Consider the following 15,217-nt stretch of genomic DNA (forward strand, 5'->3'; position numbering starts at 1 on the left):
CAAGGTCCTAAATTAAAGAAGCCACTTTGGGAGTGGATAAAACAGGTTCTCACATATTATACTTTCGTATGAAAAAGATTGACTAGTACATAAGTTTAAAATGCAAATCCCTAGGCCCCACCCTCAGAGATTCTGATAAAGTCAGGGTGGGACAGTCTCCGTGGTTTGTGAAGAGGTTAAAGGAGCAAATGCTGTCTCTGCCAAATCTGCTCTCTATGATCTTAGATAGTTTCTTAATTCTTCACCTCTGAAGTGGGGAAAATATAGTACCTCTTCCTAGGACTGTGGTGAGTGACTACAGTGATAAGAAGAGTCTGACATACGGAAGTGCTAAGGCTCCCTGCAATCATTGCTGTCCTTGTCACCACCACTATCATCATCATCATCATCAAGGAGATTCTAGATCAGTCGTTCTTAATTCTAGCTGCACAATAAAATCACCTAGGAAATTTGAAAACAGATCTCAATAGAGTTGCTCTAGAGTGGGTCTCAGGGAGGGATATTATTTTAAAGCATCCCGAGTCTACTGTGCTGTCACATTGAGACCCAGCAGGCCCTAGACCGACGATTCTCAAACTTGAACATGCACACAAATCACCGAGGGATCTTACAAAACTGCAGATTTTTATTCAGAAGGTTTCAGGCTAGCTGAGAATCTGCATTTCAACCATGATGCCTATATTTCTATCCACAGACCCCACTGTGAGGACAAGCCCTGAGCCCAAGCTGACATAGTGTACAGCTTGGTCAGGGGTTCGATGTCAACACAGGGACCAATTGTGATGGAGGCCAGGTGGTCCCTGATTACCCTCAGGCCCACCCCATGCCTAGTGCCACACTCTGTCTGGAAACTCCCCCAGTTGTCACTAACAGGGCCGAACCCTGGGAGGAGATGCAGGAGGTCTCTCTCTGACTTCTCTGATAAGATATGTCAAATGAACATTCATTACTGTCCCAGGAGTCCTTTCAGGAGGCATTTAAGGAAATGCCACACACTTAACACTTAGCTCTTCAGATTTCAGAGCTTGGGGGTCATTGTTTTACCCATAAAAGGGCCATTTGTGTGTGTGTGTGTGTGTCTAAACTGCAGAGCCAATTACCCTGCTGAATGGGAATAGTATTGTTGCCTGTGGTTTTGGCACAAACGACTTGAGTGTTTTCCAAATACCATTAAATGCCAAAATCCCTGGCCCTCGGTTCCAGGTATAGTGACTCAGAGGTCTACCATCAAACTGGGCAAGGGAGGGGGTGGAAGGTGAAAATCAGGGCCGACTAACAGGCAGAGGATGTTAATTCTCCAAGACTACATTCGCATCTTGCAGACTCATTGTGATTTCCTCAAAGCAGCCCCGTCCAAGGTTTAAGTTGTAGGTGAGGCCCTCACTGCCTGAGGATATGATGGACTCACAGCATCAGGAAATCTGCAGATCTTCAGCATCTGAAGGCAAAGCTCAGAGCATCTTCACTAACTGTGCGTGAACTTAACGTTACATCATCTTTTTGTTGCATGTTGATTAAGCAAAATTATGAGTCATTTAAATACCTGATTACAAAGATACTTGCTATTTACGTGGCAAACTGATCCTTTAGATTTTCATTTCATATTTTATGATTCCTAAGATCTAGAGTCAATACTAATTATATCTTTTTAAAAGGCATTCATTATTCATCATCCTCATGGCCAGAATAATAAAAGCCAACACAGACCTTTCCATGTACCCCATAAGGTAGATATTATTGGCCTCAAGTTACTCAATTGAGGCACAAGGAAAGGTAAGTACCTTGCCCAGGGTCCCCCCTCTAATAAATACAGAGCTGGTATTTGAGCTGAGCATCCTATCCTGGCAATGCTCTTAACTCTACTTTCATAGGAATGCTGCTACTCAGCATTTATGAGAGCACTGTGCCAAGGACTCCAAATGGATTGTCTCCTTTGGCCCTCAAGACACCTGCATGGGTGAGGCACTGTTACTTTCATGTTCCAGTGGAGGAATCTCATCTTGGAGAAATGATGTAATTGGGTTTGAACCCAAGCAGTCATGTCCCCTCTCCTCAGTCCCCTGCCACTCCTCTCCTCCAACCTGGAGTAAAGGTTTCCTGGGTCTGTCCATGCAATGGTTCATCAGTGCTCACCCACGTTCACTCTGCCAAAGTCCCCTTGCCACGTAAGGCGCCATAGGCACAGGTTCCGGGGATCAGCACGTGGACATCTTTGGAGGCCATTATTCTGTCTACCACCACCACCTTCCATCTTCTCTCATGTAACCCTCCAGCTGGTCTCCTGCTCACTTCTTCTTCCCTCCCTCCTCCCTCCCTGATGGCAGCCAGAGTGATCTTTTCAAATGTAACTACATCCCTTCATACCTTGTCCAAAGCCTCCCAAGGCCATGCTCCGACTGGGCCACTCTCTGGCCTCTTTTCCCACGACTGTCACTTACTTCCTCTGTCCTTGCCACACTGGTCTCCTCCTGGTCAGTCCCAGATGCTGAGCACAGTCATGTCACATCACAGAGGCTTTCCATTTGCTGTTCCATCAGCCTGGGACACTCTTCCCTCAATATTTGCATGACTCTGTCGCTCACTCCATTCAGGTCTCTCTGATAGAGTCACTTCTTCATCCCGATACCACTCTCTCCCCTTAGTGTGGTTCGTTTTCTCCAGAACATTTCTGGTTATATCATAGATTTCCCTGCTTTTAATGTCTCTCTCCCTTCCCTGGAATGTAAGTGCAAAAAGGCTGCCTTATTCTCTGCTGATCCCCACAACCTGGGACAAAGCTTGGTGAGAAGTGCATGCTCAATACATGTACCAGGAAGGAAGGAAGGAAGGAAGGAAGGAAGGAAGGAAGGAAGGAAAAGGGAGGGAGGGAGGTGTGGGAAAATAAAGAGAGGCATGATGGAAGAAATTTGCTTAGTTGATTGTCCTTTTTATGGTTGTTATCTGAGGTCTTAGCCCTTCTGGAGAATGATATTCCAAGTACCTCAAAAGGAAAGAAATCACTTCTACTTCTTATTTCTTTCAATTGCATATTATTTATAATACGGTTAAATCTTCCCAGCATTCAACTAGCCCATGCAGGTATGAGCTTCCAACAGCACAAACTTATTACCTGATATTATTACATTTGCCACTTAAAGGCTGTGTGACTGGAAGATCTCTGTGTCCCCATGTCCTTGTCTATAAAATGGGTATAGTAATAGTGCAGCCCACATAGGGCTGTTATGAGGATTGCATCAATTAATGTTTGCAAAGCCCTTAGAGGTGATCCAGGGGACAGAAGAAGTGTCATGTAAATGTTTATTAAATTTAAAAAACCAAACTTTTACCCTTAAATTCAAACTATTCTCTCCAATACTCCATTCAACCCTTTATTTAATGTGGAAAGACATTTAGAAACTTTCAGCTTTTTACTTACATCAATTTGTTTCTACTTTCTTATAACTCAGGAAATACCCTGGTGAAGGTAAAATGGCAAAAGTGTATCTGTGCCCATTTTTTTTCCCCACAGTGGTCATCTCCTTACCAAATAAATGTTTCCTCTACAGGCCAGGGCTGTTACAATGTTTTTTTAAATAATGGGACTATGAAGTTTAGGATCTCACTTGCTCAGAGGGCAAATCTCAGGCTGCTCTGAAGCCATCCTAAAAGGCAGGATCATTGGCTTTGCTTTCCAGGGTGCTGGGACTTGCCATCCAACTCTCGGTTGCTGCTTTGCCTCACCACCTCAGAAAGGCTGCTTCCCCCTAGTAAGGAAAAGGCTGCTCCTTTTCTTTTGGCGCTAATCAACCTAACAGCGTCTTTAATTCAGCGACGGTCTGTTTTCCTTGGAAGTTGGAGAGCCAGTGGTTTTGGATTGAGCTTGAATTCTTGCTGGAAGTTCCAAACCGGAAGTCGAATGACTTCACTCTGCAGTGGTGGAGCAGGAAAGTGGGGCCAGCCTTGGAAAGTGGATTTTGAATATTGCAGGCTGCTCATCATGGTGCCTAATGAGGTGGAACCTAATGCTGTTTGAGGGTGATGTGGACAGATCATTTTATTATTCTGTTCTGGCACGGGGTCCTGATATCTGTTTTTGTTTTGTTTCTATTGTTTCTACCGAGGATAGAAAGCAGTTTCCAGCTAATCCTGGGAGGCAAGAATAGATTGAAAGATTACCTACTGTATACAGATGCGAGCCAGATCTTTTCTGGGGAGGACAGGTGAAGGCCACTCTAGAAGGACTCAATCTGCATAGACATTGGTCAGAGAAAGCTGTGGGTTGGGAGAGAGACAGTATACACGTAGCTCATATGCAGGGAGGGGCTTCATGGGCCCTTTTCTCTGCCAGGAGCTGTGAGTTGGAACAAAGGGAGGAAGCTCTCAGAGCCACTAGTGGGTAGCTTGGGCTGCTGTTGTCCAGGTCAGGGGGACAAGGAAGCTGAGCAGTGTTACCCAGACTTCCGACACTCTTGTATTAATAACCCAGGGGAGCTTCCTGGATCTTGGAGATAAATCTGATCTCTTGTATCTCTCCATTTTTCTGATATTCTAGGTTCCAGAGCAGAGATTTTTTTTTTTTTTTTAATCAGATATCCATGGGTACTCTTAGAGTATCCAGGGAAGAATTCAAGAGGTTCCTGGAAGCTCAGAAGTTGTATGCAAAATGTTGTATGCATGTACATTTCCCCGGGAAAACAGTTCATGGCTCCTACCAGATTCTCAAAAGGATTCTGTGATCTGCCCTCCTGCAAAGCTTAGAATCACTCTTCAAGATGGTAACATAAATCACTTTAGAACACTTTGCACTTTTGTCTCCTTCAGTCTCTCATGATATGTGCAGAATTTGGCAAAGCCAACATGTCACAAAAAAGTTTGCACAGCATCAAAAGACCTTGGATGGCAAACTCTAGTAGTAAGAGTAGTCAAGAGCATTCACAAGCTGCTTTAGTCTGAAGGGCCATCTAGGCAAACCTAGTGTTTTGGTCAGCTGTGAGCTGCTATAACATATTATCATATATAGGGTGCTTAAAAAACAAACATTTTTTCCTTACAGTTCTGGAGGCTGAAGTCCAAGATCAGGGTGCAGATAGATTGGGTTCTTAGTGAGGAACCTCTCCCTGGTTTGCAGATGGCTGTCTTCTCCCTATGTCCTCATACGGTGGAGAGAGAGAGGAAAGCAAAATCTTTAGTGTCTCCTCTACTAAGGACACTAATCCCATCATAAGGGCTCCACCATTATGACCTAATTACTTCCCAAAGGCCCCATCTCCATCACGTTGGACATTAGGGTTTCCACATATGAATTTTGGGGGGACACAAATCTGCAGTTCATAGTCCCAGGTGCTGGGCCAAACAAGCAACTCAGGAGCCTTCGCTCGAACACAAGCACATCTATATAAAACACAGCCAGAGTGATACAGATATCAATGAATAAATAGGATTGTGCTCAAAATAATAAAAGAGTTTTCACTGACCACCAACAATATGCCAGGAGCTTTGGATACATTACCTCATTTGATTGTCACAATAATCTCATAAAGTGGGTAATATTATCTTTTCCATTCTACAGATAAAGTAACATAAGCTCAAATATGTCAAGTAAATTTCTCAAGGTCATTATGTGGTAGAATTGGGATTTAAGGCCAGGTTTGTCCAACCCATGCTTCCTCTCAACTTAAACATCCAAACAGATGCTGATTAATCCAAGGTCTCCTTCAGGGTCTGACTCTATGATTTTTAAAGTTAACTGAAAGAGTGACAAGTCAAGCAATCATTCTGTAAGTCACACTCTATGTTTGGAATTAGGAGGGGTAACCAATTTTCCTTCCCAAAGGGACCACCAGACATACCCTGAGGGGCTGGGATTTCTGGAACTCTGTGATGCTAACAAGAGGAGACTTGGACAGTTAGAAAAGCGAGGGGGAGGCTACATTCCAGACATAGCATATGGTATGAGAAAGCACCAAATTTGGAGTGGGACAAACAGATGAAGAAGGTGTCAAGTTCTCCGGGGAGGAGTAGAGGATAGGAGAGGCTATACACAGGGTAAAGCTTTGACAAGATGCTGGGGTGACTTAGCTGAGTCTCAAATAAAGGAGAAACATCCCAGAACCCGTGGAGCCTCCCCTCCCCTATCCTAACAAAGGGAAGTTTCCACAGATGAAAGGGACCGAGTCCCAGATGGAAGCTGACTGCCTGTTCTATAGGGAAATCTTCACCTCTAGCAGAGAACTCTGGAGTCATATGAAAACCTATCTCGATTGCAATGACTTGTCTGCTTGCAAAGGATGACCTCATAAGGGCTTGACTCAGGGGCGAGTGAAAGGTAAGGAATTACAGGAGGAGAGATAGTAGTTGAGTGGGAAGAAGAGAAATCATAAAGGACTGACAGGAGGCAGCTGAGTCCCAGCACAGGCAAAACAATCTTACCTCGGTTATGGGTGCACAGTACTTAATACAACACAGCTCATGAATGCTGTCCTCACTCGCCTCCATCCCTGACCCCAAGAAAGCTGCCCCAGGAGAGAAAAATCACTGGAATGACACCACAACGGAAGGCAAGCTCAACTTTGCATCGGAAGTGGCCCTGCCGGCCTCTCCACTACTTTTCCTCGTGGGACAGACATAGCCTTCGCTGGGCAGGCCTGGAGAGCGGCTGAGTGTCCACTTCCTGAAGGGCTAGGCCAGATGTGGGAGCTCAGGGGAGTCAGGGAGCTGCTTTTCCTGACACACAAGATCTCAAGTCTTGTTGGTGCTCTCACCCTTCTCAGAAATGAAGGGCAGGGGCGCCTGGGTGGCTCAGTCGTTAAGCGTCTGCCTTCGGCTCAGGTCATGATCCCAGGGTCGTGGGATCGAGCCCCGCATCAGGCTCCCTGCTCCGCGGGAAGCCTGCTTCTCTCTCTCCCACTCCCCCTGCTTGTGTTCCCTCTCTCGCTGTGTCTCTCTGTCAAATAAATAAATAAAATCTAAAAAAAAAAAAAAAAAAAAAAAAGAAATGAAGGGCACATCTGCTCTCCTGAAAACCTGTCCCTTTGTCAAGTCAGCACAGGCTCTGTCCTTGGAGCTTCCAGAGGGGCCATCTTCCCTCTGCTGGAGTTCCCCCAGGGCTCCTGGCCCCCAGGCAAGCAGCCACCTCTGTGTGGGCTCTTTTCCCACCTCCACCTCCCCAAGTATGCCTTCCCCTCTAGTGGGATAAATTTAGCTCTGAATGAATGCAGAAAGTAGAGCACATTCATGTAAACACAGATCAAGTAGCTTTCAAATATAGGTTTGACACATACACCATCGGCACGAAAGATCCAAGTTCTTCTGTTTCCTTCTCTCCTGTTTTTTCCATTTTATCCTCAGAGCCCTGCACCTTTTTCTGCATTTAGTGAAGCGAGTTAAATACGTAGATCAGACTGTGGGGCTGTTTGTCTTCAGACCAAAGAAAGCAGAAATCACTTGAGGGATGGAGGAACTTCCAGAAGTCAAAGAGCCCTAGGTGTTGTTGGTCATTTTCATTTATTGATTGTCTTAGAAACCCATCAGAAACTTGGAAGCCTCTTTTGTCTTCCATATTAGCAGAGTCTTTTCTCCCACTGGGCAGAGCCCAGTGGCTACTACAGAATGTTGCACAGACCTGCAAACATTTCCCTGCTGACCTGTCATTATGTCCCTAAGTCCTTAACTTTGAAGTCACCCCTTTCAGTGTTGTCCATCACACTCAGAGCATTTATAGTTCTCAGAACACTTTCTCATTGATGAGTTCCTTTAATCCTTACAAGAAACTTGTGAGGTAGTTAGCTATCCCTTTTCCCAGTTTATAAACAGAAAGCCTCAGCTCAGAGCATTTAAGTGACTTGTTTGAGGTTACACAGTAAAGTGGCGGAGTTAGAATTAGAAGCTAAGATTGACACTTGGTCTTATGCTCTCTACCTTGAGCTGCTTTGGGGAAAGGTAGCTTGTCCAGGAGGCCCGATCTGGTAGAGTTACATTTAGTAAACATTTGCTAGTGTATGGAGGGTGGGCAAGGGGTGAGTACGCAGGATTGAGACCCCAGATATTCCAAAGGGCTCAGTATCCAAAGGTGGTAGGGGCTAAAGCTAGGCTTTCCCAATTTCATTACTCATTCTCCAAGCAAGAGGGCACACAGGACTGACCTGATGGGCCATTGTCCCTTCACTGCCAACCCCACAGGACATCTCTCTCTCATGTCAGCAGTGCTGACTTGCAGAATGTGTACAGCATTATGGAATCATGGCTAACAATGAAAATGTCTATGGCCACACTGCAAACAGGGATTCCAAGCTGACAGGGCACATCGTGGTCATTGTACTAAGGCAAACTAGATTGGCCCCTAAGCTCTCTGAGAAGCCAATGACCCAATTGTGTCTACTGGCATTACATAACCAGATTGGCCTTCCCAAAGACTTTTTCACTTTGTAGCTAATTCATACCCAACCTAGAGTCAACTCCACCAAGGAGCATATTTAATATGTAGGTATGTAGCTCTCTAGACATTCCTAAATCAAGCTTGTTTTCCATCTTTTCCTAGCACTTCATCCCTCTCTTCTTGAGCATTCCCTTCTCATTCCTTCTTATTTATAATTATTAAATTGACTCACTCCAAAAGATAAGACTGTAGGTGTCTATGAATCATTTAAAAGTCTGGTAATGAAATTTCTAGACAATAAATGACACAGAGCCGAATCCCCCCTTTTAAAAGATGAGAAAAGAGAAGTACCTACTAATGTGAGGAATTTTAAGAATAACAGTAGTTCACTCTCTTTTTCTAAAAAAAAAAAAAAAAAAAAAGGCCTACATAAAAGGGTGGATAAAATCAAGTCACTCACTTGGTCGATTTATGACATTTTTAATGAAGCAACAATTAGGCTGAGCGACTAGGACCTACCATTTCTGGGACAGCTACTATGGCCACTCTTGAGCATCTTACACATGATATCCTGATTTCTCACAACATCCCTATGGGGTTAGAGTTATTCTCCCCCATTAAAGATGAGGAAAATGTGGACCAAAGGAATTCAAAGTGGTGCAATGGGTGAGGCTCATGCCTTTTTTCTGTGTCACGCCCACCTACCACTTCCTAATCGCACTTTTCCAAAACTTCTATCAGTAACAAGATTATTATGAACCGACATCTGAATATCAAACAAAGCAAATGTAAAATGATCCTTAATGACCCTGCTCTAATTCCCATATACTCTCCTCATACCCCCTCCTTTCCTCTCACAATGCACATCATCAGTCAGCTGACATTGCCAAAGCTAACCAAGAGAAAAGGAAACCATAAAAGTGAAATGCTAATGTTCATTTCTGGACGGATTTCTAACGGCTCATTTTGAAGCTACTAAGTAGAGAGCCTAGTCAATAGGTACCTTAAGTGACATCCAGCTAGTCTTGGCTGGATCTGTTTTCTAACTTCTCTTTTTCGCCCCACGGAGACTGTCTGCACGGATCTATCATTTGAATCCCATAGGGAAACACAGCACATACTTGAAATCCCATCAACTTTCCCAAATTGTTCACAACCAAAGGAGCCAAAAGCCTCCAACCACTCTTCCCCTCCTTTTGATTCTGTGCAGAGCATCACATATGTTTTGAATGACCACTTATTCTAAAAGACCCTAAAAGGCAAAACAGAGCTCATACGAATACAAACATTTTGGAGGCCCCAGGCATTCCTTTTAAAATTACTTTTGTCAAGAGAAAGCTTCAGGTTACTCTGAAATTTCACACTCCTAGCTGCTGCTTAATAAGACTTTAACTTCTACTCACTCAAGGGGTCTTGGCAAGTCATTTCCCTCTCAGTTTACAGAGCCCTGTTGTCCCCACAGGGGAGTGGGCTATGACCATCTGTGGTTCCCAAAAGACTCATGCTCTAAAACAAACTCTGAAACTTTTATTAATAAAACATCTACTTTGCAAATCCAGCATTCCATATTCTCTCCATATAATGCTTTGCAATGCAGCATCTATCAGAAAAACCATTAAACAATACGGGTAGTGCTTATGCAACACAATTTAATGTCCCAGCAAGAACTAGTGATTTGTTACACACATTATGCACCATTGTAATAGATCTTTCCAGACTGTAAATGTTTGGAGGGCAAAAAGTCACCAATATTAGCACTAGACTACGAATTCTTTGTAATACCAAGCCATAGCCTAATGTCTAGTATAGAATAGCTACACAATAAAAGTTTATGAAAGAAATGACATAATTTGTGTTAAAAATGTCTGTGTTTGTAATGGACTCAATGATTTTCAAATGCTAAAATTTAGAGAATTGAAGGGAGGAGGGCTGGAAGAGAAGAAAGTGTTTCCCCTCTGCTCTTTGGCAAGCATCAGCCATTCATTTTACAAGCCTTCCTGTTTCACTTAGCGTTCTTGGTCACAAACAACAGAAATTGATTCAAGTTGATAGGAGCAGAAAAGGCATGAACTGAAAGCGTATTCACAGAATAGCCAAGAAAGCTAGAGAAGGAGCCTTGGACAATGGGCAGGACCAAATTTTTGGATGCTGTGTCTTCAAGATCCTTGGCAGGTGCTCGTCACTGACTGAGCCCAGATTGCATGCCATATTGTAGCTTCTAGGGGATCTGGGGAAGCAAGTGTCTGGCATTTCCCAGCTTCTATGATAAGAGGTGGCTCGGACTGTCACTATGGTTTGTAATATGGGCATTCCCCAAAGATGGAAAGGGGTTCACAAATTGGACAACGAAAAAATATGAAAGAGTCTGCTACACCTCCACCTGGACAAAGCCCCAGGGTTCAGTGTTCTGAATCTCTTCTCTCCTTTGACTTTTTGCCATATCTGCTTTGACAGTCCTCAACGCTGACTAAACATACAACCACTGTGTATCATGGGACTCAGGTGGTTAAAAAGCACTGAGGAAGTACACACAATTGGTCATGAGTCTTTTGTCTATTCCTAGTAAACTCAGTAAAATGGTTCTAAACCCATCCCCAACCCTACCTCACCCCATAGGAATTTATTTCTGTACGTGTTCAGGAAAATGTACTCCAAGAAATTTTGATGCAAACTTCTGGGTGGGAACCATGTCTTAATTTTTACCATTTCCCACAGCTTCTTTACAAACTATTTCTGTTTTTCTGAAGTCCCTCACCCCCACCCCACCAGTCTCAACCAATGATCCTGAGGTGGGAAAATGAGACTACCTGATGCATACTCACTTAACTTGTCTCTCCTTCAACTCAAAATTTCTTCTTGTCTCTACCCATTCCATCCTCCTGCCCTGCTCAATTTCTCCTTCTTTCCAAGGCTAAACTGGCCACCAGTGCTCATGGTCTAATCTGAGACTTAATACTTATCTTCCCTTTTGACTGTTTCTTTGGCCTCACTTTCCTGATGCCAAAATTCTCTTCATTCCAGAAACATTTCAAGTCTTATCTGACCTAATGACTCTTCAGCTTGACCCTGCTTCCCATAAACCACCTTTCCATTCCTCCAACCCACCTTCATCTTTCCTATCCAAAGATCTGAAAGGAGTGGTCTACACTCATGAATGCTTTCCCTCCACTTTTCATTCATTCTCAACTCCCTGTAATCACTTCCAGGCTGACTTTCCACACACACACTGCTCTCCCGTTGTTACCTCTGGCTTCCTGACTGCCCAAGCCCTTCTTAGTCCGTATCCTTCTTCATCTCTCAGAAGCATCTGACCCTTTTGAAAACCCCTTTCCTCCTGTTGTGGCTTTTGATACAAACATCTCTCCTGATTTTTCATTCTACTTTTCAGATGATACTTTCTTAGACTCCTTTCCTGGGCTTTCTCTTCTTTTTGTTCTGTTTTCCCAATCTGGCCATTCTCATGTCTTTTGTTATAACCTCAAAATAGATGACACCCAGACATGTGTCCCCAATCCTGATTCTTCCGTGCTGAGATTCAGAGTTTTCCAACTGATCATTTCCAATGGATGCCCAGGCTCTTCTCCCACCCCATCTCCCTTCTAAGATTCCTTTCTTTTTTCTTTTTTTTTTAATTTAAATTCAATTAACATATAGTGTATTATTAGTTTCAGAGGTAGAGTTCAGTGATTCATCAGTCTTATATAATACCCAGTGCTCATTACATCACATGCCCTCCTTAATGTCCATCACCCAGTTACCCCATCCCTCCACCCCACTCCCGTCCAGCAACCCTCAGTTTGTTTCCTATGATTAAGAGTCTCTTATGGTTTGTCTCCCTCTCTGATTTCATCTTGCTTTATTTTCCCTCCCTTCCCCTATGATCCTCTGTTTTGTTTCTTGTTCCACATATGAGTGAAATCATATGATAATTGTCTTTCTCTGAGTGACTTATTTCGCTTAGCACAATACCCTCTAGTTCCATCCACATCATTGCAAATGGCAAGATTTCATTTTTTGTTGGCTGAGTAATATTCCATTGTGTGTGTGTGTGTGTGTGTGTGTATATATATATATACACACACACACACACACACACACACATGCACACACATACACACCATCTTCTTCGTGGTATATATATCCCATTATATATATATACCATATCTATTCATCTGTTTATGGACATCTGGGCTCTTTCCATAGTTTGGCTATTGTGGACATTGTTGCTATAAACATTGGGGTGGAAGTACCCCTTTGGATCTTTGGGGTAGATGCCTAGTAGTGCAGTTGCTGGGTCATAGCATAGCTCTATTTTCAACTTTTTGAGGAACCTCCATACTGTTTTCCAGAGTGGCTGCACCAGTTTGCATTCCCACCAACAGTGTAAGAGGGTTCCCCTTTCTCTGCATCCTCACCAACATCTGTCATTTCCCGACTTAGTAATTTTAGCCATCCTGACAGATGTGAGATGGTATCTCATTGTGATTTTGATTTGTATTTCCCTGATGCCATGTGATGTTGAGCATTTTTTCATGTGTTTGTTGGCCATTTATAGGTCTTCTTTGGAGAAATATCTGTTCATGTCTTCTGCCCATTTCTTCTTTTTTTTTTTAACATATAATGTATTATTTGTTTCAGGGATATAGGTCTGTGATTCATCAGTCTTACACAATTCACAGCGCTCACCATAGCACATCCGCTTTCCAATGTCCATCACCCAGCCACCCCATCTCTCCCACCCCCCTCCACTCCAGCAACTCTCAATTTGCTTCCTGAGATTAAGAATCTCTTATGGTTTGTCCCCCTCTATGGTTTCATCTTGTTTCATTTTTCCCTCCCTTCCCCTATGATCATCTGTCTTGTTTCTCAAATTCCTCGTATTAGTAAGATCATATGATAATTGTCTTTCTCTGATTGATTTATTTCGCTTAGCATAATACCCTCTAGTTCCATCCATGTCACTACAAATGGCAAGATTTCATTTTTTGATGGTTGCATAATATTCCATTGTAATATATATACCACATCTTTATCCATTCATCTGTTGATGGACATCTTGGCTCTTTCCATAGTTTGGCTATTGCGGACATTGCTGCTATAAACATTGGGGTTCACGTGCCCCTTCAGATCACTACATTTGTATCTCTGGGGTAAATACCCAGTAGTGCAATTGCTGGGTCGTAGGATAGCTCTATTTTCAACTTTTCGAGGAACCTCCATCCTGTTTTCCGGAGTGGCTGCACCAGCTTGCATTCCCACCAACAGTGTAAGAGGGGTCCCCTTTCTCTGCATCCTTGCCAACATCTGTTGTTTCCTGACTTGCTAATTTTAGCCATTCTGACTGGTGTGAGATGGTATCTCATTGAGGTTTTGATTTGTATTTCCCTGATGCCGAGCGATGTTGAGCACTTTTTCATGTGTCTGTTGGCCATTTGGATGTCTTCTTTGCAGAAATGTCTGTTCATGTCTTCTGCGCATTTCTTGATTGGATTATTTGTTCTTTGGGTGTTGAGTTTGACAAGTTCTTTATAGATTTTGGATACTAGCCCTTTATCTGATAAGACATTTGCAAATATCTTTTCCCATTCCATGACTCTTTTCAAAAAAAATTTTTTTGTGGTAAAATATACATGACATAAAATTTACCATTTAAACAACTTTTAAGTGTATAGTTTGGTGACATTAAGTCCATTTACATTGTTGTGCTCCTCTATTCCTTTTTAAGGAAGGGGCAAGGGAGGACCATTAGCTGTTTATTACTTGCTTATTACAGGGTCCTGCCCTACCTTTGTATCACTGGCTGAGCCTGGTGGTGAGTGGTGGAGAGCATGGGCTCTGGAGAGTCTGACCTGAGTTTAAATCTCAGCTTTATGACTCTGGCTGAGGCTCTCAACCTCACGGGTCTCACTTTTCTCATCTTGTTATTCTCTCCTGTTGTTGGGTACACGGTCACTCTGCTGAAGCAATAACAGCTTTGTTTATTTGTGAGCAAACACCCTGCAAAGAACTTGACCTGCGGGAGCTGGTGCTGGAAGTGAGGAGCAAATGAAGTGCTTGAAGAAAGTGATAGATCTTAGCCAGAAAGTAGGAGTTCTGGCTATATTGGAGTGGGATGCTGAATCTGGCATTGGCTTGGATTTATGACACAAATACATCCACCTACACCCCTTATGGAAAGGAAGAGAAAACAGTCAGCAAAACTGTTTTGGTGACGACTTCGGTGTTCTGGCAGAGTAGTAATTGATCATCAAGTGACAGGTAAAACCTCTGTGGAAAGTTGAAAAAGCAATTTAGTTGAATTGCAAGAATTTGCCCAGGAAAAGAGGTGATTTGGGGAAATTCGATGTGCATACCTTTTAAAATGCCTTTCAAGTCCTGAGTTTATAGAATCTTCAAGGGTCTAAAGAAGTCAGGTTGGGTTTTTGTTTTTAGTCAGTGTTTATGACTTCATTTTATGGCGGAAAGTTTACTTGTGAATGTTTGGAATTCTAGCAGGTCCCTCCTGAATGTTAAGAGGTATTTTGTTTGTATTTAGCATTTATTTCCTTTTTGGACTTGGTCTTATCCATCTCTTACATTCAGCCCAGGGCCGGTCACAAAAGATGCACTTTAGTACTGTTTAAAGGAATAGCTAAAGCATTTAGTGACCCAATCCTACGTTTCCTTTCAGAGACTGTGTAGAGAAATAAAGACTCTCAAAGAGTTTCAACCCAGAATGTCACAGGATAACGATAAGAACAGTTTGCCCTTTACAGAGCACCTTTATATATTTAATCTCATTAATTACTGACAACACTCCATTTTTCAGATGAGGAAACTGAGGTTCAGAGTGGGTAGGCAAGTTGCTCGCGTTTTCACAGCTGA

General features: G+C 43.0%; 1 protein-coding gene across 1 annotated transcript in view; it reads left to right on the top strand.

Annotated features, from left to right (window-relative positions):
• PALM2AKAP2 (PALM2 and AKAP2 fusion) overlaps positions 1–15,217 on the top strand; it is a 265,450-nt gene that overhangs the window by 106,196 nt on the left and 144,037 nt on the right. The window lies entirely within an intron of this gene.

This window comes from Halichoerus grypus, chromosome 14 (genome assembly GCF_964656455.1).
Source record: "Halichoerus grypus chromosome 14, mHalGry1.hap1.1, whole genome shotgun sequence".
NCBI lineage: Eukaryota > Metazoa > Chordata > Mammalia > Carnivora > Phocidae > Halichoerus > Halichoerus grypus.